Genomic DNA, 21396 nt, shown 5'->3' with positions numbered 1-21396 from the left:
CATTTTAAAGTGAAGGACAAAGAGCTTCCTAGACAATAAAAAGCTAAAGGAGTTCATCACTACCAAACCAGTATTATAAGAAGTGTTAAAAGGACTTCTTTAAGAAAAAGAAAAAAAGATAAAAAATATGAAAATAAAATGGCAATAACTACATATCTATCAACAATTACTTTAAATGTGAATGAATTAAATGCTCCAATCCAAAGATAGTGTGGCTAAATGTACAAGAAAACAAGACCCTTACATATGCTGTTTACAAGAGTCTTACTTCAGATCAAAAAACAAATAGACTGCAGGTAAAGGGATGGAAAAAGATATTTCATGAAAAGAGAAACAAACAAAAAAACCCATAAAGAGCTAGAGTAGCAATACTTATATCCGAGAAAATGGACTTTAAAACAAGGGCTATAACAAGATACAAAGAAGGACCCAGCTATCCCACTCCTGGGTATTTATCAGAAGGAATCCAAAGCACTATTTTGAAAAGTCATATGCAATCCCTATGTTCATTGCAGCATTATTTACAATAGTCAACATATGGAAATTACCTAAGTACCCATCAGTAGATGAAGGGATAATGAACAAGTGGTACATGTATACAATGGAATATTACTCAGCCATAAAAAAGAATGAAATCTTGCCATCTGCAACAACATGGATGGACCTAGAGGATACTATGCTAAGTGATATAAGTCACACAGAGCCTGAAAAATATCATATGATTTCAGTTATATGTCGAATCTAAGAGACAAAACAAATATACAAACAAAACAAGTAACAAACTCATAGATACAGAGAACATTTTGGTTATAAGATGGGAAAGCGTTGGAGGAATGGGTGAAAAGGGGAAGGGATTAAGAACTACAAATGGGTAGTTACAAAATAGTCATGGGGGTGTAAAGTATAGCATACAGAATGTAGTCAATAATATTGTAGTTACTATTTATGGTATCAGATGGGTAGTAGGCTTATTTGGGTTATGAGGCAATTACTTCAAACATTGAAAAAAAGCACAAACCTGTTATCACTGAGAGAAGATAAACTTACAATCACGTGAGCTCTCTGCCTAGGGAAAATTTCCTGACTGTGCCATAGGGAGCTGGAGTTCACCCAAAGCGTGATGATATTCCTGAGCAGAGATAGTAGAAATCAAATTTAAGACATTTAAAACAAATCTATGAGGCAGATCATTGGAAAGGACAGCTGTACAATAAAATTGAACCCAGAAGTCTTCATGTGGTTTCCCCACAAGTTTTTGGCTTAGAATTTGGCTGAGCACGCACAAGGTGAGACAATAAATGGCTTATGAGATCAGCAATGGAGTAAAAAGTGGAACTGAGTTACTTGAATTTGAGCAGTGCTAATAGATGTTGGAGTTCTAGCCCGGCTAGAGTAGGTTTTTCAGCAAAAGTTCCAACCTTGCCAACACTTTGGCAGCCAGCTGGCATACCAGAAAAGCCACTCATTTTAGAAGTGCCATGCCCCAGAATCAGGCCTACCCCAGACATACCCTAAAAAAGTCTAAAATGAAACCAAGTTCGACCTGATTAGTTATGACTTGAATTGCCTACTAGAGTAAGAATCAACACCTTCTAGATGGAAGATAACAGAATGCTTAGACTCTGAGATGTATCATCCATGCTCTTAAAAACACAATAAAAATTACTAGATATGAAAAAAAACCCACAGAAAAATGTGACCATTAGTCAAGTAAAAAGCAGATATAAACATTGGAGTTAGTATATAAAACATTAAAGCATATAAAATAAATATGTTCAGGAATTTAAAGACAAATATTGTCTTAATAATGAATTGTTAGGGAATCTCAGCAAAGAAATGGAAAAAAAAGAAAGAAAAAAGAAGAAATTCTTGAACAAAGGACTACAATAACTTAGATTTTAAAAATTTGTCAGATGGAATTAATAGCAGATTTAAATAAAAGAATAATCAGTAGATTGAAGACAGGTTGATAGAAATTATCCAGTCTGAAGAATGGAAAAGAGAAACAGGTGTAAGAAAAAGAAAGATCCTTAAAAATCTGTGGCACAATATAAAAATATCTAATTTGTATATAGTTTGGGTCCCAGAGGAAAAGAGAATGATAACATTTTAAGAAAAAATGACTCGAATGTTCCCAAATATGATGGGAAATATCAATTTATACATCTAAGAAGCTCACTGAAGCATAAGCAAGATAAATGCAAAGTAACACACACTAAGCCCAACATAGCCAAAATTCTAAAAACCAAATATACAGAAATAAGCTAAATTTAAAAAAAATTAATTTACATATAAGGGGAAAAATCAACATGAAATATGCCTTACTTCTCCTCTGAAACAATCAAGTCCAGAAGACAGAAGACAATGGAACGAAGTTTTTAAAATGGTAAAAACAAAATATAAAAAAATCTCGTCAATTAAGAATTCAATATTAAGAAAAAATATCCTTCAAAAGTGATTGTAAAGAAAGACATTTTCAGATAAATGAAATCTGAACAAATTTATTCTGGTATAACTGAATTATATAAAAAAATAATAATGGCTATTCTTAAGGCAGAAGGGAAATGATATTACATGGAAATTTGGGTCTACAGGAAAGACTGAAGGCCACCAAAAATAGTAAATATGTGGATAAATATAAATTTACTTTTATATTTTATAAATTATATGTTATAATATCCTAAATCAAAACTGATGGTTTAAAATGAATATAATTGTATTGTAAGGTAAGGTTTATTTAGTACATAGAAGTAAAAATATGGCAACATTAACACAAAGGTTGGAGAGTAAATAGAGTTATCCTGTTGCAGGTATACTATATTTATAAACTGAAATGTGAAGAATTAGATGTAAAGTGTGAATTGGAAAGTCAGAAGTGGAAGTGTGAGGTATTAAGTATAGAGGTATTAAGTGGTATACTATTGATGAAATGGACATTTCTAAGTTTGTGATGTATTATTATCCCTTAATAATTACTAAAAATATAATAAAACCCAGTGACAACTATTATTACATTTAATGCAAATGATCTAAATGCTCAAATGAAAAGGTTAAGATTATCAGAATGAATTTAAAAAATTCAAGCGCCAACTGTATGCTACTACATGAGATATATATTAGATATAAAGACACAGAAAAGGTTGAAACTAAAAGGATGGTAAAAGATATATCACGAAAACCATAAGTAAAATAAGGCAGGCATGGCTATATTAATGTGATAATAAAATATCACAAAATTAATAATTCCTTGGTAGAGCTAATAAAGAAATAAAGATGAAAAAAACTGATATTGCAAACAGTGGGGTTAAAAAAAGATAGCAATCTTACTGCAGATTTTATATTCATTATAAGAGTAATAACATAATGTGATGACAAATTTAATTAGTTAGAAGTAGACATTATTTGACAAACACCTAGAACTGATTTAAAAAGAAATAGGAATATTGACTTGTCCTATGTCTATTAAAGAAACCAGATTTCTAATTAAAAAATAAAAAATCTCTCCACAGAGGTATATTGAGGTCCAGATGGTTTCACTAGTGAGTTCCATCAAACTCTAAAGTAAGGAATGATGCAAAATTTGCACAAACTCTTTCAGAAACAAAACTATGAGAAAACAACTCCCAACTCATTTTAAAAGACTAGACTATTTCAGACACAAAAATATGACAAAGAAATTGAAGGAAAGAAATTTACTAAACAATATCCCTCATGAACATAAATGTTGAAAAGCTCCCTTAAAAATATTAGTAATGTGAATTCAACAAAATATAAAATGAATAACCATTATGACCAAATGGCTTTATTCCTAGGAATGCAGGTTTAGTTTAGCATTAAAACCCTGTATATGGGCCTTCGGTTTCAGCTAAGAGATGTAGGGAACTGGAGAAAGCATTGCTCCCACCCTTATAAAAGGGTGGAAAAAACTGACCAAATGGAAAATGAATAACCTTTCTTGAACCCATTAGAGAATTGACATGGCAGGACAAAGAAATAACCCTAACTCTGAGGACAGACCAATTGGCCTGCAAGGAGAAACAGGAACCAAACACTTGCTTACCAAGAGCAGATAGCACCATGTGCCATGTAAGTGAGTAAAAAGATTCAGCTTAAACATTTTAATAAATTACTAAAGTCTCCATGTGAATGTGAAGCCCTGGGTCACAGACATAAGGGGATTTGCACCTTGGTAAGATTTGCAGTCTTTTCCTCCATGTACACCACCTGGCACCACAGAGAAGGTAAGAGAGACTTCTAAGAACTCTCAATGAACTGACTTGGATAAGGGAGTAATAGCCAATGCTGAAACTCTACCCAGATTCATCTTCTATCTCCCCTATGGAACATAAGCCTTAACCTGCAGGGAGAAGAATAATAAAAATTGTCAATTCAGGGCACTGGCGAAAATCCACTGTTGCTGAGGATGGGAAGAAAAAAAATTAAACTGTGCCTGGGACAGTGGCAGAAGTCAGTGCTAGGCCCAGAACTACAGATAATAAAGGGGCAGGGTTCTTATAAACATCACACCCTCAAGACCCAAGTCCACAATGCTTGCCTCATACTGAGGCTTCATCAGATCATCAGAGAATGCCCCCTTCCTCCATGCTCCACCACCACACTAATAACCATTGAGTGAAAGTAACCTATAGTTGAGGTTGTTACAAGAGATAGAGTCTCTTTGGGGAATAGTACAGAAGGAAAACTCAAAGTCCAGTGGGGAATAGTCATTGAGAAAAACAAAACAAAACAAAAACCCTCTGGCAAATTAGCCAATACCCTAAACACAAGGCATGATGAAAGGAATTTGGGGCTATGGTGCACCAAAGCTAACTAAAGCAATAAACTTCAAAGCCAGCCCAACTCCTAACTATATGAACACAAAACCCTACAGTAAAGGTCTAGTATAAACAAATATACCCCAACAAATTGGGCAACCTAGTGAAATGGATATATTCCTGGAAATATACAACCTGCCAAGACTGAATTATGAAGAAATAGGAAATCTGAACAGACCAATGATGAATAAAGAGATTGAATCAGTAACCAAAAATCTCCCAACAAAGAAAAGCCCAGGCCATATGGTTTCCGAGTGAATGGAGATTTTATATATTAAATATACATAAACTTTTATATATATAATATATGTAAACATTGAATACTTACAAGGTGTGCATTATGTTGTATGTATAAAAATTATATCTAAATAACCTTAATTAAATGAAGAACCCACAACCAGAATAAAAGCTATGATATCCTTTAATTTCCTACATTCCTGCTTACAAAAAATCTGTAAATGTATTTGTACCCAAATTTGAAGTACCAGTCTGATGGGCTTTGGCTATGCTGATCTTTACCAAATAATATGTCCAGACCCTTAGGATGCAAAGGTCACCTTTCCTGTAAAATATGGAAATAAATAATAATAGATAAATTTAAAATTTTGTGTTATTGTGATGTATTATATAGCAAGCCTATATACTTGTAATATGTAGGCTTACACGTTATGTAGGAATGCTGTTTGTAATCCAGAGATAAACACATATTTGAAATTTTCTAAAGACAATATTTTATACTAAGATTCTATGACTTTTCAGTATTTATCATCCACTTCTCTAATAACTTTATCTTAATGATGATGATATATAGTAAGTTATGTCTGTACAATGTACAAAAACTTTCCAAAATTTATGTTTCATCATTTTTTATATATATTAAATACCATTTATTGCCATTTAACATCCCACTTTGTTCCAAAAACTGTTTCAGATAGATATACCCTTCAACGTTTTCACAACTTGGGGAGGGGGGCGAGGAATGTAGTTAGACTGTGTACCTTCTCTGAAGGGCCAACTGAAGACTCAAAACCAACATATATGGTGACTTGGGAACTAAATCAAACGTTCACCTCCTCCCTGGAGACCAAGGAGGATGCTTCGTCCTGGGGATGAATGCTTGTGAAAAGAGCCAAGTCATTAAAAATGTGTTCTTTAATGGGTCTCATCAAAATTCCCTCCCTTAATGGATCTCTTTTCACTCCTTTGGCACCATGGTTGTAAGGCCAGGAAGACCAGAGTCAAGCAGAATGAAAAAAGGGTAGAAAGGAGGAGGGGGTTGATTCTGCCTTCAGCATTCAGGTAAAATATTCTGAATTTATCTATTTTATTCCCGAAGCTCACCTCTCCAGAAAAGAGCTGGACTGCTATGTGAAGCTGGCATTCCCTGTGTATCTTCTTCTGAGTGGCACCATGAACTGCAATGAAAGTTGCCTAGAGTGGAATTCAAGATTTGGGGATTCGGGCTCAACAAGACTATGATGGGCCAAGAGTGCCGACTATGCCAGGGCCCTCTATATTCAGGGGAGAGAGACCTGCCTGGAGAACAGAAGGGTCCCAGAAAGCTTTGGGAAGGAACAGGACTGAGTCACACCCAGAAGTTGCTTGGTTGCAGGCAAAGTTAGATTGAGGTGAAGATCGTGAAATACTGGAATAGGGCCCAGGGTATTTGATTTTGCCTAAAGTTTCAATTCTACTAAACATTTCAATGGCTGCTGACCTTATATCATCCAGTTGGAATGTGTTTGTGAGCATTGCAGACTCAACTTTATTTGCTGCTAAAGAGGTAGGTCAGAACATCATTATTCAAAAGTCTTCCCTGGCTGTTTGATCCCTTGTCAGAAGCCTTTGAATGATTTTATGATTTTTTTCTTTTTCTTTTTTTTTTTTTTAAGCTGAGCCATCCTGCCACCGGTTGGCAGCTCAGTGGCTGCTCAGCTCGGGCCGGGAATCGAACTGCTGTTGCTCAGAGCTCAAACTCTTGAGCAAGCTCTTAGCCAACTGAACCACTTGGCCAGCCCTGAATGATTTTAAATCAACTTCATTCATGGCGATTTTGCAGGGAAGTAGGGCCTTTGAGTTGCTCTAATTCTTACCTGAAGGTACAGCCTATCCTTTCATTAAATGTATTTTACTGATATTTATGGAACAATTTATGCTGCCTAATCAAACAAATTAAAACACTTATTTTTGCTTTCCTCAATTCAGGCAATTGTTAATAATCATGTTGTCATTTTTTCCCCAGTCTTAGCACCAAAATTTTATTCATTCTCCTTAGAAATTCTGTCACTAACCTACTATAAAAACTGTCATTATCTCTCAAAGCCACAGTCCTGACATCTGCTAAGTAAAGGTTTATTTTACACTTCAAAAGTCAATCTGCACAGATGACTAAACTCCTTCAGAATTGTACAGCTTGCTCTTGTCAAATATTTGGGAAAATAAAATTTGCTTTTAGAAAAACATTTGGTTTTCATAGAAAAGAAAATACTCGTTTATTTATTAAAAAAATTCTTTTGTGTTTTTCCCTGAAAAAGAAAAAAAAAATTTTTTAATATTTTTTAAGATTTTTATTGGGGAATTGGGGGGATGGGAACAGTGCTGGGGAATTGGGGGAAGGGGAACAGACAAGTTGCTGTCCTTTTGTTCTTCAGTCTAGTTGTGGAGGACGTTGCTTCACTGGCCCAAGTTGGTATTATCATTGCACTCTTCCCGAATGAGGCAGATCAGTTGCCGGCTTCTGGACGGCCACTCACAGCGGTTGCTGGCCGCTCAAACTGGCTGCTGGCTACACATGGTAGCTCATGGCAACCCACTGCAGCAGGGGCTGCAGCCTACACCGAGGCCACCTGTGACTCACCGCAGCCCAGCTCCAGGTTGAGCTGTTGTTCAGCATCTTAGCTGCGGAGGGCAGTGTCACTGGCCCTCATATGTGGGATCCGAACCAGGGCCCTCTGGCATCCCAAGCCAGTTCTTAACCATCGCGTCACTTGGCCGGCCCAAGAAAAAAATCTTATCGATTGTTTTTTAGAAAAAAATATAAAAATAAAAGAATGAAATCATTTCTGTGGGTTTGATTTCAAGCGACATGCCAATTTCTTTCTTCTAACACCCCTGACAGTTGAATAAGTCATTGAATTTCCAGGTAAATTATTAGAAAGAAAATCTCAGCAACACGGTTGGCCTTGAGAAGGAAGAAAGAGGCTGCTGTGGTCATCTCCCTGTCCTTCTGGGTGTCCCTCCAACCTCTCTTCGTATCCCCTGCCTGATAGACTGGATTGGAACCATGGCCCTCTGTGCTAAGATCCTCTCTGACCCCTATCAATGTAGGGGACACATATCTGCTTGCCCTCTAATGCCTCTGAAAACAAAGTAAGGGAATGAACAACTAATAGAGTATCTGCTCTATATTGGGCTTTGTGGAAAGAACTTTCCATGGGCTACTGAGTTTAAAACTTATACTAGTCCTACAAGGTTAAGTGTTGTCTCCAGATCTCAAGTGAAAGCTTATGATTTGACTCTCAATCTTTGCTGCTTCTCAGCAGGGTATATAATACCAGGCTAGATCATTTTACTAACAATATACCTTTTTCGTTATTGTTTGGCATCTTATGGTTCCAAGCTTCCAACTTTTCTCTAATGGGAGTGCATGTCTCCGCAGCTGCACACGTGTGAACCTGTGAAGTCCTCACTGCAGCTTTTTGCTTTAGAAGGATTTCCAGACAGACTGTGTTCTAATGATGCTCTCTTCTTTCTCATGTGGCTCTACCATCTCAGATCAATGGTGGTGTGTATGAGCACAGTTTGCAAGGATTTCTATAGGTGAGTTTGTGTATAAGGCTTAAACAATTTCTTCTGACACAGAAGCCATAAAATCTGCTCTCTCACTTTCCATGTCCCAGGGCACTCACTGCATAAGGTGATAGAAGGAGCAATGTACAAGAAATCAAAAGACCTGGTCTCTGGTACTTGTTTGGCCAGTAATTAGCTGTTTCACGTTGGAAAAAAAAATCACTTGAATTCTCCCAACTCCATTCTCTTTCTGGTGCAAAAAAAAAGAGAGATGATAGTATCTGACTCTCTGGTTGCTATAAAAATCAAATCGATCATGTGAGAGTAGCTTGAAAACTATAAAGGACCTTCAGTGATTTTCAAATTCAAATTCATTCTTGTTATGCCTTGGATAGAACTCTTGAAAGCTTCTGTTGTCCTTAACTTAACCTACCTCTTTATCACTGTTCACCAGTCATGGTTCTGGGTTGCAACTAGAGTTAGTTCTGAAGAGCTTAGCCAGACAGATGGAGATTTTTAGAAGATGATATCAGGCTCAAAGAATCCCTGGGTGGCTTGGTAAACGTAAACAGAGGGCTCTGGAGGCCACAGGGAAGGACCAGTCTAGAAAGGCTAAGCACTAGATAGTGCTACTGCCACCGCTTGATGCTATGGGGTGCCACTGCCATGAATGAATTCTAAACTCTTCCTTTGACTTTACATTCTTGTTCCAGATTCAGAGACCCAGGGTGATCTAGGATGAGCGATTGGATGAACATAGGTCCCATAACTATGCCTTGGATGCCAGAGGATGGGAGAATAAGGATCTTTCTCCTTCACCCTCCATAGCTGGAGACTATAGCTGTGGCTACCACAGATGTCACACACAGTGGGGGATGTCCCTAAACAGAAAGAGGGGTTAGATGCTCAATAGTGAAACAAAGACCAAAACAATTCAAGCCCACCCCTGTGACTCCCTGCAGGATCTAGCTCTGCTTTGCTCTTTAGCCTCATCAGGCAGCACCAACATGCTCACCCCCATGCTCTACTGACTAGACTTATTTTATTTCCTCCTTTGTGCCAAACATTTTTCCACCTCAAGGCCGCTCAGCTGCTAAACATGGGACTTCCCACCATTTTCTCCCTTCTCAGGAGGGAGGGATTACCGTCTTAGCCTTTGAGTCTCATCTTCCATAAAACTTCTATGAGAAATACTTTGCTGACCACCTCTCTTAGCCAAATCTAGGTGAGCTACCTCCACCCCATCCCACTTTGTATGCTCTTGTATAAACTTGTGTTTCTTCTTCATTGCACTTATAATTAATCATAGGCATTATTTTGTAAATGTCTGTCTCACCCACTAGAATACAAGCTTCATGAGTATAAGGTCTTCATCTACTTTATTTGCACATGCACCCCCAGTTACTCTCAGTAAATATTTATTGAATGAATGAATGCATTAATAAGCAAGTGTGCAGGGACATGGTTACCATCAACCTGACGCCCTCAAGCATTTCCATTTCTCTCTTGAATGTTAGCAGGCTAACATTGACTGTCCTTCTCCCTGTGGTGCTATGAGATCCTAAAGGACATGGCCACATACGTATTCACCCTTCTTGTTGGCCTAATTCTAAGAATATTGAATAAATGAATCAACAGATGGATGCATGCACATATGCAGTAGCTGGAGTTATAGTGAGAAAGCTCTATTATTCTCCCATGAACCCCTCAAACATGTCTTAGATTAAGTTCATTTTATAACCTAAGCTAGAAGAAAGAATGAACACAAACATATCTATCAACTGGTAGATATGGGCTAGGTTTTCTGTTAGGTCTATAGGGGTTAAAAGTAGAGTAAAAACTTCATTTTCCCCTCTTAAAGAGCTTACCATATATTTAGTTAGAAAGATGGGTTAACAATACATGAGGAGTTAAACAATAAAAGTTAAAGATAGTAATGCAAGACAGCAGTAAAGAGGTGTTATGTGGTGGTGTATCATTAATTGCCAATAGAATATAGACAAGAAGAGTATTCATTTTGAACAGAGTGAGGTTTTCACTTTTAGAGTGGCCTTTCTTTGTATACCTGACTACTATTCATACAGATACACAAACTCTTCCCAAAGGAATTACACCTTTTAAAAAACACTTGTCTCGGGGCCAGCTGAGTGGCTCAGCTGGTTAAGAGCTCACTCAAGAATGCAAGCTCTGAGCAACAGGGTTGCTGGTTCGATTCCTGGCCCAAGCTGAGCTGCTGCTGAGCTGTCAACAGGTGGAAGAATGGCTCAGCTAAAAAAAACAAAAAACAACAAAAACACTTCTCTCCCCACCTTTTTCCATTCCCTCCCTGCACTCTCCACCTCCCAAGCACACTTTGAGTTGTGCATCCTAAAAACAATTACCTCCCTGTGCTCTAGATTTCAGGCTATAACTCTGTGTCTTTCCCAAGAAACCTCAAATGTCAACCCAGAGGCCTCACAGCTGCTGCTTTGTGTGAGACAAAGGGAGGTGTAGACATAAATGGTGACATAAATGATTAGGAGAGCCCATTATTAGGTTTGGCTAGATAACACATTTATACCAAATTGTAGACATTGCCATTTTTCATCTAGTTTTGCTAACTGGATATCATTAAGAATCTTTCATTCTCTCTGGGCACATTGAACATGCAGCTTAGGGGTCTTGGTCAGAAACTTAGGTCAAGTCTGAAGACAGGCTGACCAGTTGGAATTCTGGCCCTGCCACTTTCTAGCTATGTGTCTTTAACCTCTTTAAGCTCCAGGTTTTTCATTTGTAAAATGGGTGCCATCAAAGGCTTATTGTGAATGTTGAAAAATAGCATGGAACCTAGCCCATATCTATCAGTTGATAAATACGTTGAAAAATAGCATAATACCTGGCACAGAGGCATGCCTCAGTAAATTTTAACTGCCATTATTACAGTAGTCAAAACCTCCTTGGTTGCCTTAGTTGAGTGTGTGTGTGTGTGTGTGTGTGTGTGTGTGTGTGTGTGNGAGAGAGAGAGAGAGAGAGAGAGAGAGAGAGAGAGAGAGAGAGAGTGAGAGACTGAGAGTGAGAGATAATATATTTTCCCCAGCTTTTTCATGTTCCTCTACTCTTTCCAACCACATATTTCATGGAGAAAGTTTGTAATTGGACAGAAGAGTGCTGCGAAATTGTCCCTTTATAGTGAAGCCTTCATGGGAGCAAGCCAATGTGAATCTTTCATGGCCAACTGTAGCACAATGCCTACTGATCTGAGCTCTCTGGGTTAACTTGGCTTGCTGGTGGGATGTGTGTGCTATTATGAGTAGCCATGGGGGAAGGAAACACATCAGGATTCAGAATAAGAAGTGTAAATATTGCAGTGAGCATCCTGCAATAGAAGCAGTATAGCTTCAAGATTGCTGGGGTGGGGGAGGCACTTAAAATCATGTGACAGAAAGTGGCCATGCTGACCCTATTCACTGTTTCATCTCATGGGGCTCTGGTTAGTGAGAAAGGCCTTTCCCTCTCCTCCGTGTTCTTGCCAAGCCACGGTCATAACAAATGTCTAGAACGATTACTCTGTTGTTGCAGTAATCAGCAGCCTGTATTGTGTTTATCTCAATAAGATGAGAAAAAAATTCCCAACCGTACAGTGGACCACAGCAGAGTCTGTGTGAGCACACTAATCAGGAAAAAACCATTTCCACCTGGGCAAAGCAGCACTTGGAACGACAAACACTATGTCATTTTCGGGCAATTAGAGATGGTCCCTCTCCTTTCTCCACGCATGTTAAATTGTGTGTGCACAGCACCAGGCAGAAACACTGAGTGGAAAGGAGAAAGAGAGACTTAAGATCCTGCTTTTAATTAGCGTCTCCTCTGACATTAGTTGTGTCCCTCTGTGTCCACCCACCCTAGGTCCTCTAATCATTTTTTACCATGGGCAATGAACATATGTCCCTGCGTTCTGACAACAGGCACCTGTCTGCACAAGGAAGCAGACCAAACCCCTCCCCTTCTTCCCTGCCGATGGAGATGTTTAAGCTTCAAATTTCAATTCAGCCCCTGGGTCTGTTGCCCAATTTTGAACAAGTTGGCATGGGGTGGGTTCTGGTGGTGTACTTTTTAATTGCATTATCCTGGGTGATGAAAATCTTTTCATTCTTCATGCATACAGCACATGCTGCACGGGGCACACGCTTCCCACCGTGACTTTGAGCCAGGGCCCAGTTCCCTCCCAGGGCCACTTTGTCAGCTGTTCTAAGATCTTTTGTCATCTCAGTGCTATTAATTGCCCTTGAGCTGCACCAGGCTTTTTAATTCAGATTTTCCTAGAACAGCAGGAGAGAAAATGGAATGATTGTAAAAGGGAGTTAATGTTAATTGCTAATGTAGGTAGGGGTTTTTGTTGTTTAAGACAGCCCTTTAAATTTAGTAATCAGATTGGATAAAGAATTGCAGTTCAAGGTCCTTCTTGATAAACCCTAGGAGAAGGAATGAATGTGCTTGCCTTTTGTTTTCTTGTTGTATGGAATCTAATTGTCCACAATCAAGATTTCCAAAAGGTTTGGCCTGAGTCAGAAATACAGAAGATGCCTGTGAGGGCCACACAGCGCATGTCCTAATTTCAGAGGCTCAAGGGTGGAGAAGAAACAAAAAATTGAAACTGAAAAATATAAAGGAAATTTTATGGAGACACCTTAGGAGATTTCAAACACAATCTATATTACTGATGGCAGGTAAAGTAATGAAGTAGTAAAGAAAAACATCTACCCGTGTGGGAGACTGGAAAAAATAGTTGGAAGGATCAGGCCCTTGACATAAACTTTAAAAAAATCAGGATAGAGTTTTAGCTTTAACAGGTAAGTTAATCGACCATCTTGATACCAAGAGAAGGAAGTTGTTTTCTTTTTTAGATGGAATCATCATTTGAACCATTTCTACCATTAAAGTGGTACTTCAATTATGTTCACACATGTATTCTTACACAAATTTTTGGTATAATATTTCTTTTAGGTAATGTTAAAAAAACCAAAGCTAAAACAAAAACCTCTGTGTATTCATGTAGATGAATATTCCTCTTTCCTTAAATAGTAGTAATAAAAAATATGAAGTACGGTCTTTTGTTCTCACTGAACTCGTGTTCTTAGCTTTTCTGCCCCAGTCCCACCCCCACTTTGCTCCCCAGATTAGAGGACACATGCCTCTCAAATGCTCAGTGGCTTTTTGCCACCACTTTGGAGGCCACAGTAGTTTCCTCTGAGGAAACCCTCACCATTTTGGCTCTGACTCCACTGTAAATTCTGAGGGAAGTTGGGCTCAGGGTGGAGGCCTCAGAATGACAAGACATGTTACTGTAGCTAAACCATGAAGGCTATCAAAATGATTTCCAATGGCAAAAGAGGTGTGGACAGCAAGTCCACTCTGAGTTTATCATTTTAGTGACTCTCCTCGGTGAATGCGCTCCATCTACATTTCAGAAGGAGAGCGTATGGCTCCAAAGTGGCGAGGACCTCTTTGTGGCAGGTGCAGACCCAGCTTAAAAACTCAAAGTGCAAAGAGCCAAGGCCTCACTGAGGACTGAGGGGGCATTGCCAGAGATTCTCTAAGCAAGGATCTTTCTGATGCCAATGAAAGTGAAAGTCCCCTCAAGCCAGCCCTTAATGGCAATAAATGTCTTCACTGAGGTCAGCCTCAGAGGTCAACATCTAATCCAAAACGTTCTTTACACCAAAGCTATCTTCTCCCAATCCAGTTCTCTGATGTCGTTAAAGACTTACTTACATTGCAGTTGCTTGAAATTCACAATAAATGGGCAAACCAAGAAGTTATTATTTTTTATAATTCTCCGGTATTATTAAAAACTCACACATTGTCACACACAACAGGTACCTACTCTGCAAAGGCACAGCTCTGTGGCATTGTGGGGAATATACATATATAAATATAAAGTGTCACTTAGAACATTTTACTACTCAAAGCAAGAGCAGTTTGCATTTTGTTGTCTAGCCTGGCTTACCATTAAAGACATGTTATTTCCAGTCACTGTATTCCCTTTCCAAACTAGGTAGGAAGACCTTAATCACCACCATGGGCATGGGAATCCTGAGAAACTGTTCTTTCCTGGGGAAGTCAGCCAACAAGCTGAGAAGTCAATGTACCCAGATTCTGTCATCCACTTAGAACCCTATAAAGATCCAGCAACAGGTCACAGTCACAGCTGCCTGTTCAGGCTGTGTGGTGGGAACTCATTGCGACACCAAGTTCTTATCTTGAGAACAGCTGTGACTGTTGTACAGTAGTGAGAACCAGGGTATGGGAGTAGTGAGAAGTAGAGCTGGGTTTGAGATTTAGCTTTGCCACTTCCGTGCGTGGTGACTCTCTAGGCAAGTGAGTCTCAGGTATCCTCATCTGTAAATGGGAAGAATTATATCTGTGTGGTAGGGCTGATTTAAAGATGACAGCAAGATGAAAGCATTTGGAGTCATGGCTGGCACATAATAGGTGCTCAGTAAATGTTAGTCAGGATCCTATTATTGCACAATTTGTGTCAGGACATTGTAACGTCTTTGGCACAGTGTCATACCTAAAATTAGAGTGACACTTTGGAGAGTGAGAGGGAGCACTATTCATAAGTACACCAGGACAAAGGCATAAACTGGGCCAGTCCCGGACTTAGGCCATCCTCACTAAAATCATGTCCTAGTTCTTCAGCATAGGTCTTGCCTGAAGCTTTCAGAAGTGCCCTTTTCGAATGAGGGTTGCTTTCAGTATGATCTTTCCTCTCTTGGCTCAGATGGGCCTGATGAAAATCCATCTACTCTCCATCCTTCTCCCCTGAACCTCACCTAAGAAAGCCCAGGGACTCTGGCTAGCTGATAGGCCAGCAAACTCTAAATGCTCCAGTGTGCCGTAGCTAATGCAAGGGACAAAGCCATTCATGGTGTCTGGCCCTGGTTCCTTTCATCAAGATAAGGACCTCTGCAGCCGTGAATCCTAGCCATAGCAGCACTTGTGGCCGCCCAAACATGCTAGCCCCTATCCATCATTCTGCAGCCCCCACAGCACTTAAAGCTGCAAATGACAAAGAAGCTTCACAGAGAGGATCGATGTTGGGTTAGGGCAAGAGCCACTTGAGAGCAGGCAGGAACAAAGCCGCTCTGGTATTCAGAAACTGCTCTGCCCACCAGGGACAGGCGAGTGGACATTTTGCCTGGGAAAGTCTCCACATCTGCCTATCTGCTGCTCCCAAACATACAGTCCTCGTTTTTTTTTAAGCTGATTTTCACTGGAAGAACACAAAACTGCAGTTTGATTTAGTTCTGCTTTGTTTTCAGTGATAGCCATACCAAATTTTCTATTTATAAGATGAAGAATGAAAATAAACAACAACAAAACCTCTTTCTGATATTCTCTCAGAAAAATTCTTAGAAACTTAAAAAAAAAGTTAAATCAAATCCATATTATTTAAACTTGAAATTGTTGGATTAGAAAGAGTTTGTAAAACCTGTCTTATTCCCTTTTTAGCTCTTTGTCATCCATTCATTTTCTTTCCTGTTGTCTGTGTTCCTTTAACTCGAAAATGTGAGCAAAAATGCAAGTTAATAATGCCTGCCTCACCTGCCTCATGGGATTTTCAGTGTGGATTGATGATAATAAAATAACACAAGTTATCTGTGTTGATATGGTACTTTACAGTTTATAAAGGAAGTGCCTTCACTTAATCTTCACAGTGACCCAGTGAGTGGGTAATACAAACTACTGCATATCAACGTGGGTGGAGAGAATCACACAGCGCAGTGTGCTTATTGATGGTGTAACTGTAAGGAACGATGACAACAAGTGTCCACGTGTCTGTTTCTTTCAGGAGGAGGAGTGGGAACAAGGGGCAGCTGGACTCTCCTGTCTGCGGCCTGGATACTTCTCTCAGACGACTCCAGGACACTGGCAGCCTCAACATTCTGGCTTCCCAAAGCAGCTGGGTGAACTGAGGAGCTGTGTAGGGGCTGGGTGAGGAAGGGTTGGGATACAGGCTTGGTTGCTCCTGGGGGCCAGCCATCTGTGTCACCTCTGCCCTAGAGATGCTGTGAACATATCCAGCTTTACCCCTCCTGCTGCAACTTAGCCTCACTACTGCTGATCTGTCCTGCTCACAGCCTTCCACAGTGAGGGCTTAATTGTCAGGTGTGTCCATTGTCTATGACAGAGTGCAGAAACCCACTTCCAGCATCAGTCAAGAAAGCTAAGAGTAACGCAATCTCTTCTTCCTGGGAGGCTCGGCACTGCGGCTTGGACTCAGAGTTAGTCAGTCGGCACAAACAACCTGTCTTCCATTTCTGGCTGCATGTCAGAGATCAAATTTCTGAAAGTAAATGAATTTTTCAAACTATCACTTGAGTTTTAGATTACATTTCCAATGTAGAATTCTATTCTTTCATGAATGCCAACCTCCTTCCCTCTGGAGTCACTCCTCTCTTTGGTCTCAGATGTCACTTTTCCCAGGGGCCTTTGTGGTATTCTCCATGCTGGGTGCTCTTTCTGGGGCTCCATGGTGCCCATGGGTCACCCTACTGCAGTAGTGTAATCACTGATTTTCTCCTTTATCCCCTCCAGCAGGCTGTGAACTTGGAGGCAAGGACTGTGATCTCTTCACCTTTCTATTTCAGATGCATGGCACACAGCTAATAAATATTTTTAGAATAAATCAGTAAGTTTAGTGAATTAATCAAAGCAGCCTAGAGAGCAGTGAAAGTCGAGCTGGGCACACTCCTGGCTTGCATTAATGCTGTGACTCATCAGTGCCCATTCAGATGACTATATTTGCCTGAATCAAAGTGGTTAAAATTAGTCCCTGACCCTCGAAGGTATTTCTGCTTCATCCTGTCTTTACACTACAAAAGCATCATCCCTCAAACAACAAGCTTGAAAGAATATTTGCAAAGGGGCTTGGGAAGGTACACATAAATTTTTTATAAAATTTTTGTTGAAGGAAAAAGATAGAAATTATCACCCAAAAAATGAGGTAGCTTTTTATAACGCTCATGACCACGATTTCTTTGGGTCCATGCATGAGCACAGAACTAGGCCCACTGTCTCTACTGGCTGGAGCTTCTGACTCACGCTGACAATCAGGCTACTCAAGTTGATGTGGCTGCTGAAGGGCATAAGTGGACCCGAGGCTGTCAGGACACAGAGCAGAGGCTCTGGGCATGACCCTCTATCAAGCCGTGCCAAGTATTAATGAGTAATCTCCTGGCTTGATAACCAGTGTCTGCTGCTATGCATCCCTAGCACTCATCTTCTATCGCATTTCAGTTATTTTAGACAAGTCCCACTTTGCATGATTGATCATTATGTTTACTTTCATGAGGTTTAGGTGGGTGGGAAGAAAAACACAGAAAGAGAGTATGGCAGGAAGTCTCTTTGCAAAAGATTCATATATTACCTTGTGTTATGGCTTTTTAAAACCCAGATTCTTAAGTGTTCTGAGGTTAAATGCTTCCTATTTGCCACAGAGTTGAAGGATGATGATTTAGCTGATGTTTTCTTTCTTTCTTTCTTTACAAGCGCAATTTTACATTTGGCTCTCTATAGATTAATGAGCTTTTTCACTAGGGAAGGTCATTATTAGAGAAGTAGATTCTGAATTCTGACAGAGCTTATTTGGGAAATGAAACTGAAGAATTGTACTTAAAATGTATCCGTCTGCCTCTTCCTCAGAAAGCTTCTTGTTTGGGGCTGGGGTGGGAAGGAGACTGGCTGAGTCATCCAATCTGAAGTTGAGTTAGGCTGCTTCTAGATCATTTGAGAAAAGTGGAGGAAAAAATAGGGGTGTGGTCACAAGCTGCAAACATTTCCCCTTATTTCCTCTATTTTCTCTCTTAATACATTGATATCAAAAGGAACTTTGAATTCACATAATCTAATGACAACATTTTACTGATTTTACAATTATAGCTACCATTTACTAAGCACTTATGTGTCTGTCATAATATATGTAGCCCACTGAGATGAATACTATTATTATTTCTATTTTACAGATGAGGAAACTGCAGCTCAGAGATGGGATATGTTACCTGCTTAAGGTCACACTACTTGATGCATGGCAGAGCTGGGATGGAAACTGAGATTTGTCTGATGTCAAAGACAACACTATGTATCTTACACTACATTTTCCCTCTTGTTTAGAGGATAAGGGAGAGGACGTCCACAGGTGTTAAAGGACTTGTTCTAAGTCACATATCATGTTAGTGGCACTGCTGTGATAAAAACAGAGGTCTCTGGACCCAAGGCTTTCATTCTACATAGCACTGTAGCATTGTAACTTGACGTACAACCAAACAACCACATACCTTCAATATTCTGAGAAACTTCCAATTTCCTATATTTTTTTACTCTTTAATAAGAATGCTTTTATTCTATACCTAAATGACATTTTTTTATAGGTTTCTCTTTGCTCTGTCAATACATTTACAACCCAAAGTCCCTTTTTTTCTAGATCATGTATCTTTTCTGGTTGGAACATAGGGGCACACATGTAGGTTTAGGACAAGAACATGTGTGATAGATGCCTACGATACCCAAAGCATAATCAGAGTAGCTGGCACTGAGGTAGCAAACGGGAGTTGAGAGACTCTGAAAAAACAGACATATTCAGCCCCATCTACCCACTGTCTGCCTGAAAGTCTGAAATTCCTGTGTTAGAGTCACTTGCTTCGGTGAAGGCATCATATCACCAGTTAAAACAGATATATGCTATTATTTATTGTCTGAATATTTTACTTCATTGCATTGAACCAGATGGTCAGATGTTGAAGGAATGGGATAGAGGGGAGGTAGGTTTTGGGATAAGAAGAAGAATTCAGGAAAGAATCAAGGCAGAGATACCCAATGCCTGATCAGTCCAGGTAGATTAATGCCCAAGGGGGCACTTGGAGTTGTGGCAAGTAAATATTGGAGGAATTGTGTTTGCCAGGACAAAAAGTAATGATTCTCTTGCTAGCTAAGACATTTTTAGGAATAGTTCAGGTAGTCAGTGGTTGACATCATACCAAATACTCAAGGTAGAGAGAGAACCTGGGAAAAGGAAGAGGAGTCTAAAATGGAAGAAAAACAAATTAAAAATTAAGTAGGACATAACAGGGCCTGGGGACAAATCCTGCAGGTAAGTCCATGACATCTTGGCATTGACTCAGGTTAGAGCTCCTTGACAGGGCAACCTGGCGCCTATCACACATGCCCCAGAAGAATTCAGGCCACATGGCTTCCTGTGTGAGAATGGCAGTGGGCAGTGAGCCACTGACCCACTGCATCTGCAAAGGACAATCAGCTCCCTGTGTCCCAGCTTCGTCCATCATCTGCACCGCAGGAGTACATATCACAGCATTCTACAACTCTCTTCCCACTGCTTGTCCTGGCATTGCCACACTGTTCACTGTTTGTCTAGAAGGGCTGGTGGGTACTTCACAGGTAAGCAGGTGAAGAAGGGTCATGGATGTCACCATACTCCAATGTCCATATCTGCCACCACCACATCCATCTTTCACCTGAGATTTACCCAGCCACACAACAAATAACCCTGCATTCCCACCAGCGCAATCTTCATTTATTTGAAGACGTTGGAGGAGGACCACAATGCAAACCGGAAAATAGTTCCCAAGAGTGCCTTGCTGCTAAATTTGTTGGCTAAGTGGCAAACGGGGCAAATCAGCCTGTGGTGAATTTAGAATTTGAAAATCATGGTGATTATCACTTGATGGGAGAAGAGGGAGAGGATGAGATAGGAAACCCAGTAACCCACCTCTTACCTCCTACTGCCGAATAATCAAGGCTGATCACAGACTCGGGGTGTACAGAAGAAGGTTGTGCTGATCATGGCGTGCAAAAAAATTATATTTTGGTGAAGGAAAGCCTCTTTGGCACACATTTTGCTTATTGTGCAGACTTGGAGGGAAATTATATAATAAGCAGAAGTATTGTTCACAGGAAGTGAGGGGGCTGCCTCTGCGCCCTGCACCCTCTCGTCTCGGACTCCAAGAACCTTTTCTAGTTTCCTAGGTCTGCTAGGGGCAGGCAGCAGGCAGACACCCTCTTCCCTGAGTGAGCCTGGCCAGTCAGCCTTCACATGGCTGCCCTGGTTGGTGTTTACCCTCTAGGGAAACATAAGTGCCCCCCCCCATGGCTCACATTTCACTTGGTGCAAGTTTATTCAGAAGCGTTTCTCTGATCCCTAGTTTCACTCTCAAGCCAGAGACTATGAATTTCTAAAGTCCAAGGGGCGTGTGCCCCTCTGGGAGTCAAACAGCCTTTGGCTGCCTTCGTCAACAGCTCCTCGTGAAACACTGGACTCCTGAGAGGATTCACCCCTAGAAGATTGCAGAACCAGGGAAACGGCTCTTCCACCTCCTGGTTCACCACCAATGCCTGCCCACTGCCCTACGGTACAGGCTCAGGGAACTCAGACCAAGCTTAATAGCAGCCTAATTTCACAAGATAATTACAAAAGTGTTTTTTTTGGTTTTTTTTTTGGCTAACAGCAATATAAATAAACATATATATATAAATAATGGCATTTTGAAGTCAATCACCTTTGAAAGTAAGTACTGTACTTGTTTTTAAAGGAGGTCCGTGTTATTGAAGACCCCCTATTTAGATGATGGAGATTGGTTTGTTCTCAGCTGGAGCAGGGTAGACACAGAGTGAAAAAGGACTGGGTAGCTTTCTTGTTACTGTCTTGCTTCTTTGGGTGGGAGGTTGGACTGAAGTAAGGAGAGAAAATCAGTGAGAAAAACGCTAAAGAGCATGG

The 21396-nt window shown here is 40.0% G+C and overlaps 1 long non-coding RNA gene across 3 annotated transcripts in view; it reads right to left on the bottom strand.

The window, feature by feature from the left end:
* LOC109388147 (uncharacterized) overlaps positions 1-20485 on the bottom strand; it is a 228472-nt gene extending 207987 nt beyond the window's left edge. For all 3 annotated transcript variants that reach the window (XR_002125151.1, XR_002125149.1, XR_002125150.1), the window contains exons 1-2: positions 20399-20485; positions 1048-1129 (exon numbers count right to left, since the gene is read on the bottom strand). This is a non-coding gene — a long non-coding RNA (uncharacterized LOC109388147). The remainder of the gene's footprint in view (positions 1-1047; positions 1130-20398) is intronic.
* Between the last annotated feature and the right edge of the window lie 911 nt (positions 20486-21396).

Source organism: Hipposideros armiger, unplaced genomic scaffold, assembly GCF_001890085.2.
Source record: "Hipposideros armiger isolate ML-2016 unplaced genomic scaffold, ASM189008v1 scaffold_183, whole genome shotgun sequence".
Lineage (NCBI taxonomy): Eukaryota > Metazoa > Chordata > Mammalia > Chiroptera > Hipposideridae > Hipposideros > Hipposideros armiger.
This window is presented reverse-complemented; position numbering and strand designations above follow the sequence as displayed.